General features: G+C 28.0%; 1 long non-coding RNA gene across 1 annotated transcript; it reads right to left on the bottom strand.

Moving 5' to 3' along the window:
• Positions 1–684: 684 nt before the first annotated feature.
• LOC145831195 (uncharacterized) lies at positions 685–6511 on the bottom strand. Its single transcript, XR_014369660.1, has 3 exons — positions 6388–6511; positions 1245–1371; positions 685–820 (listed from the first exon to the last, which is right to left on the bottom strand). It is a non-coding gene; the product is annotated as an uncharacterized LOC145831195 (long non-coding RNA).
• Positions 6512–6527: the final 16 nt, after the last annotated feature.

The raw sequence follows: 6527 nt of genomic DNA, 5'->3' as shown, positions 1-6527 counted from the left end.
AGGCTATTTTTACAAAAATAAAAAATTGTCGCTTCCAGTCATTGCAATCTCTAGGAAATCTAGTGTAAGTTTCAAATCTACTGTAATTTGTGCCTAAAACTTTTTTATTGTTCTGAAGTAGTAACCCCACAATATCTATTATAGGTTTAAAATTTCACGTAAAATATACCTAAGACCTACTTTTGCTTTTCAATACAAACCCCACAGTATCTAGTGTACATTTCGAATATTTTTAAAAATACTTAAGAACGACCTTATTACCTTTTTACTAGTCACGAACCCTTCTTTTTCCTCTAAGCTGCTTATTGCTCCCCGACTTGCTGAGATAGCCCATAAGGGGACTATATTGAAAACTTTGGGAAACCCTGATCTGAAGTGTTTTGAAGTAGTTATGAAAAAAAAAGTTATAAGTGTTATAAAAAATAAGATTATAAAAATCGATATAAACAAACGCATCGTTTACTAATTCAGTAACAGTATTATAATGTTTGAAATTATCAAATCGTCCTTAACTATGTCTTTAATTCTTTTTGTCTTTATCTTATTATATCATTTGTTATGTTTTTTTTATATGTTAATAATTATATTTTAAGTTTTCAAATTGATCTGGCCCTTAGTTTAAATAGAAATATTAAAAATAAAAGTTTATAAAGTATATATATTACTCTTCTGAACAAACTTTAGCTTTGAAATTTAGTTTACAATCTTTAAAATCAATAGAATAGTCAATTTCATCGGCTATCTTAAAACGACTCCGTTCCTGAACTAATGAAAAAGATCCTTTCATTAAATTGTTTGAGTTCATTGTGACATTAGTAAACTGTAAAAATCATTAACTTGTTATATCGTAGTATTGTGTTTTTTTATTTTAGGTATATAAATTTACTTATTTTTCTTAGGTTTGAATTTCACTTATTATTCTTTATTCCTCCTTTGATTTATATATATATATTTTAAAGTAATAAGTAGTTAAATGTAAATTTCCTAATTCAACAATTGAAACTAAAATTTAACTTTAAAAAAAGCTTAATATTTTTAGAACTTCTGTTGAATCGGTAAAAATATTTTTTTTTGTATACTAGACTAGTTCTTATCTTATAACTTATTAACTTATTACTTTATCTTAATTACATAAAGTGTTTAGTAAACCTAAAAAATGCTTTAATAAATAATAACAAAAATGTAAAATGTTAAAAACGAATTGTAAAAACTATTTTATGAGTAAGAAATAAAAACTAACTTACTTTGAATTTTGTTGCAATGCAATTAAATTTTGCTTTTATCCAGCGATTTTTTATAAAATTTGGTGGTTTTCCTACTTTTATTTTACCATTTATTGAAGTGCCGCTAACTTTTAAAAGTTTTGAAGTTCTAAAAATCAATTATAACGTCAATAATGTACCATTGTGTATACATATACAATGTTAGCTTGTAAATTTTAGTTATAAAAACATAAAGATAATTGAGATAAAGATAAGATATTTAAAAAGTAATATAGTTCCGCCTTCTAACTGCTCAGCTATAAGTTAAGAAAGTGTAAATAATTTAGTTATGTAAACTGATTTCTATATATATATATATATATAAAATAAGGTGATTGTTTACACTTAATCAATTTCTACAGAGCCCACTTGAAGGGCTTTTAAATTATTTATTAGGAAAATGCAATTTTGAAAATTCTAGAAGCCACGAAACTCGAGTTCTGCAAGTTTTTGCATCTTGAAATATTTTTTTTTTATTAAAAAAGCCCTTAAGGTGGGCTCTGTGTTGAAAAATTTAATTTATTAAGTTAATCAACTTATTTCTATATATTAAATTTATTGATTTATTTGGTTATATAAAAAACAGTAGTTTAGACGAATGTTTCGTATATGAAATATAAAATCCCATACACTCCTCAGTAAGCTAATAGTTATTACAGCTTTAAACAGAAATTTAGAATTTGAAAATTTTCATAATAATCATGACGTAGTAATAAAAGATAGAATTTATTGTACAGTAAGCTGAGTTTGAAAAAATACGCTGAACTTGTTAATTTATGCATTAGGGAAAGTTTAGAAAGGTTTTGTTAGGAAAATGTTTTAAACTATTAGAAACATCTTTTAAGCTATTCGTGTTTGCGGCTTAATTTTACTTTGTTTAAATATTTAGTTAGTTTTGATTTTGCTAACGAAGTATTTTTGGTAATGAATGCATATATTTTGTCTTTCACTTTTCTTGTTTAGTGTTATGTTCTTGTCTAATTTATCAATTTCAATTTTTTGTAAATTACAAAATTTGCAGCCAAATTTCGTAATGAATTTTGATTTTGTCCTGTTTAATATTTTTCATTTAATTTTGTAATCTGTATTGTTATCTTTTAAACTCCAAATGTAGTTCGCTAGCTCTGTTGTATGTCTTTTGTTAATATTGTTGAATGATGATTTGTGGTTTCTGTATCTTTGTTTGAAAGTATTTCCTGTGGATTCTAATTACTGTTTTGTTGTTATATTTGATGTTATTGTTGCTTTATATATAATGTTTGAGACTAGAAATACTAGATATTTTTTCTTTTCCTTTTGGTCTTTTTCTCGTTACCAGCGTTATATTTCAAATCGTGCTTTTGACCTCCTTTAATTAACGGTTCCTAGTAGAGTTGTTTCGCTCTGTTAAAGGAGATCTCATTCTTAGATATAGTTGTCCAACTTTTGTTGATGGATTTAGGTACTTGGTTGACAACATATCGAGGGTGGTTTGATTGGACATTGACATATGTTGCTTGGAAGTTTTGTTTTCTGTACGGTGCATAAGTGTCATTGCAAAGGTCTAGCTCTACATCCAAAAAATCAGTTCTTACTAGATTGGAATATATTTGTAAAACGAATTTATTGAACACCTTTCTGAGTCTTTTTGAAAGCCGCTCAATAACAGGACCTGACTTACTTTCTACGATCGCTAAGCCATCGTCTCTATAAATTCAAAACTAGTCCTGCTCAAAGATATTTTCGTTCTCAATTTCATAAAGTAAAAGTAACCCTGCTAGTTCGCATACTTCTGCACCATGAAAACTTCCCTGCGGTATGTCAAAACCATCACCCATATCCTTCTAGACCACGTACTATTGTTGTAAATAAGGACTGATTTGCAGCAGTGAACTACTGTGTCGATTTCTAATTCTGTGTCGATTACTAGGGAAGAAGTCTTTGACATCAAACTTAATAAAACTATGCTTTTGTTTGTTTTCAATATTATTGAACCAGTTAATAACGGATTGTGTGTTTTTCAATAGGTTTAATTTCATAACATACCTCATTCTGTTAATTAACCTATCTAAAATTTTCTTAGCCACTTGGCCAATATTTGTTTTAGACGGGTTTATTACTCTACATTTAGGTTTGTTCGAAAACCCAAGTTTGTGATAATTTAAAGTTATAAATGCATTTTGTTGTTGTAATTTTGGAATTTTACCTGGAATTTTTAATTTACTTAAAATTTCTTGAGCTTCTTTTTCAATTACTTCTACTGCGTTGCTATCGCACTTTTTGTTGTTTGCTGTTATGTTTTCTTCGAGTAGTTATTTTTAATACTAAGGTTCAATTTCATAAATATTTGATGACTTATTAGCAAAAGCAATTAATTTGTTTGATTTTCTTATTTCATTTAAATCATTTCTCATTTTTGTAAATAACGGGTTTTTTGTTTTTATAAACTACAAACTTTTAATTAGATCATATAAATCATTTTCAAACCTTTCTAGGTGTTTATCTTCCTTTGGATTTCTACATGATAGGAAAATTCCACTATATTCATTCTTTTTTGGTTCATTATCATTATTAAATTATTAATTATAAATAAAAATAAACGCAGAAACAGCTGTCCCAAGCAAAAGTTTATTTTGTGTATTTTAGTTCTATATATATATATATATATATATATATAGAAATATCATACACAAAATAAACTTTTGCTTGGTACAGCTGTTTCTGCGTTTAATACGCGTCCTCAGCCAAGTTTTATTCAATGAAAAGCAAACTTGTAAGTACAGCAATAAAATTATACAAAATTAGGTATTACGTAATAATAGATAGTTGATTTTAGACAAAATTATTAACAGAGTTTTTAGATAAATTGCTTTCTATAATGTATACAGCCAGTTTTTAATTCGTTTCTTTTGTTTAGAGATTCAGATTTCTTAACTTTTAAAATTTCGATTTTTTCCGCATTGCACAATTTACATCCGTTTTTTAAACTGTATTTATTTTTTGTTCTTGTTAATATTTCCCACTGAATTTTAAACTTAACTTCGTTATTTTTTAGTTTCCAAATTTACTGCGATAAAGTTGTCGTATTTTTATGTTTTTCGTGTTTGAAGCTGTACTTGTGCTTTGTGTAGCGATTCTTGAACGATAGTCCAGTCGAGCCTACATAAAACTTGGTCTGGTTATCAGTTATGACTGTCGCTTTATATATAACATTTTCCATCAGGCAACTTCCATTTACCGGGCATTCTTGTTTTTTGCAGTCACACATTCGCCTCTCTTTGTACTGCGTGTCTAACATCTTTCGATTGTGTGCCATTATAAGTTGTTTCATGTTTGGCATGCAGGAGTAGGACACTTTTAGTGTCTTCCTGTTAAAAACTTTACAATATGGATGGTTTTCAGTAAAGTTATTGTCCACAATCTCTAGGAAGCGCTTCCCAACCCGTGTTGCCACACTTTTGCAGAATGGAGCGTTGAAATATAAAATATTTCTTCTCCTTCTTTTCTTGTTGTTACCCTTCTCGTTTTTGTGGCTATAGGCTAACTCGTGATCGTATCCACTTTCTCTTATAGCTCCCTGGTATTGTTGGGTTGTTTCCTTAAAAATGCTTTGACTGCTAGAAATCTTCTGGAGGCGGTTGTTCACTGCAACCGGTATGTGTTTTAACACATGCTCTGGATGGTTTGACTTGCTATTCACATAAACCGTATGCGCATTTGGTTTTCTGTACGGCTTATGGCTTTCATTTTGAAGATCTAATGTTACATCTAAGAAGTCTGTTACAAACAGATTGGCTTCGATGGTGACATCAAAACCAATGTTTTTAAAGACTTTTCTTAGATGTTTGACTTTTCTCTCCATATCTGGTCCCGGTAGGATGTCCACCACTGCTAAACCATCGTCACGGTATATATATATATATATGTATATATATGTAAATGTATATGTGTGTGGGGTGTAAATATTCATATACAGCGTGGCCCATAAATACTTAAACTAATTTAAAAATAGATTTTTAAGAAGAATCTTAGATATGTGAGGCTTCTTTTGCTTTTGGACAAGTGTGAGGTATTGTTTCTTTTATATCTTATATAGAAGCAATTTGATATCAACTTTAAGATTTTTTTCTCATTGTGGTCACACTTTAATATTTCTTTAGCTATTTGCCTTACAGATTTTTTGATATTCCATTTCTACGACGGTTTTCAGATTTACTTCTTAAATCAGAGCTTCTTAAATCTCTTCATAACATGCTCTATCGTGGGTTTAGCGATCTTCAAAAGTTTTATAATCTCTCAATTTATCCTTCCCGCTCAAAGAAGCAAAACAGTTGCCTCTTTTTTACTTATTTATAGAAACATTGAAAAACTTTTCACATTTGCTTTAATAATTAAGACAAATACTTAAATCAAATGTTACTTTAATTAAAAAAAAGATACTTTTTTAGTGATGTATTCGAAATTGAAAAAAGTACAAGAACTCTTGATACGTCCTTTACATATACAATGTTTTAATATAAACGAGCACCACTTTTACGATGATTTCAATGCCGGTTAATTTAAAGTTTTGAACTGATTAATCAAATAGGTTTATGCAAACTGTATATTTTATTCGCGACCGGTTTCGGTGGCAAAAGATTGCGACCTTTTCAAGAAAAAAATAAAATATTAAACTGCATATAAAATGTTAGGCAAATAACTATAGAACTTATTAATCATTATTTTTTAATTTTTTGGTTGGTGGCTTTTTTTTTTGTAAATAGATATAGATACTTATAGATAAATAAAGTTTTACCACTTTAAAGCAACTCTAAGAACAACTACAATAACATATCTTGTTTTTCTGCATAACTTGATAAGCATTATATATGATTTTTTTTAAGTTAAATAAATAAAAAAAACTTTTAGCAAAATTAAATTGGTTAATTTTTTCTTTTTGCTAGTAAGAGTTTATGTAAAAATATACATTTGTTTTCAAGTCAAAAACTAAATAGTTTTCCTTAAAACTACAACTAAGTTGATAGTTTTTTCAATTAAATCGAAGACTTTAAGTCCGAAGCTAAAGTAGCTAAATTAAGACTTTGCTATTTTACTAGAAAGTAATTAGAAATAATAAATAATTTTAATATACTAAACAAAAAATTACTTTTTAATTATTGTTGAATTTACTGTAGTTGTTGGAATCGTACTTATTCTCGTCACATTTGGTACATCAGTTGCAGTAGTGGCTTCAGTTTTAATAAAACTCGTTGTAAATAAGTCTTTAAAAGTTGGTTTATAGCTTGT

Source organism: Thalia democratica, chromosome 3, assembly GCF_965202585.1.
Source record: "Thalia democratica chromosome 3, ktThaDemo2.hap1.1, whole genome shotgun sequence".
In the NCBI taxonomy this organism is placed as follows: Eukaryota; Metazoa; Chordata; class Thaliacea; order Salpida; family Salpidae; genus Thalia; species Thalia democratica.
This window is presented reverse-complemented; position numbering and strand designations above follow the sequence as displayed.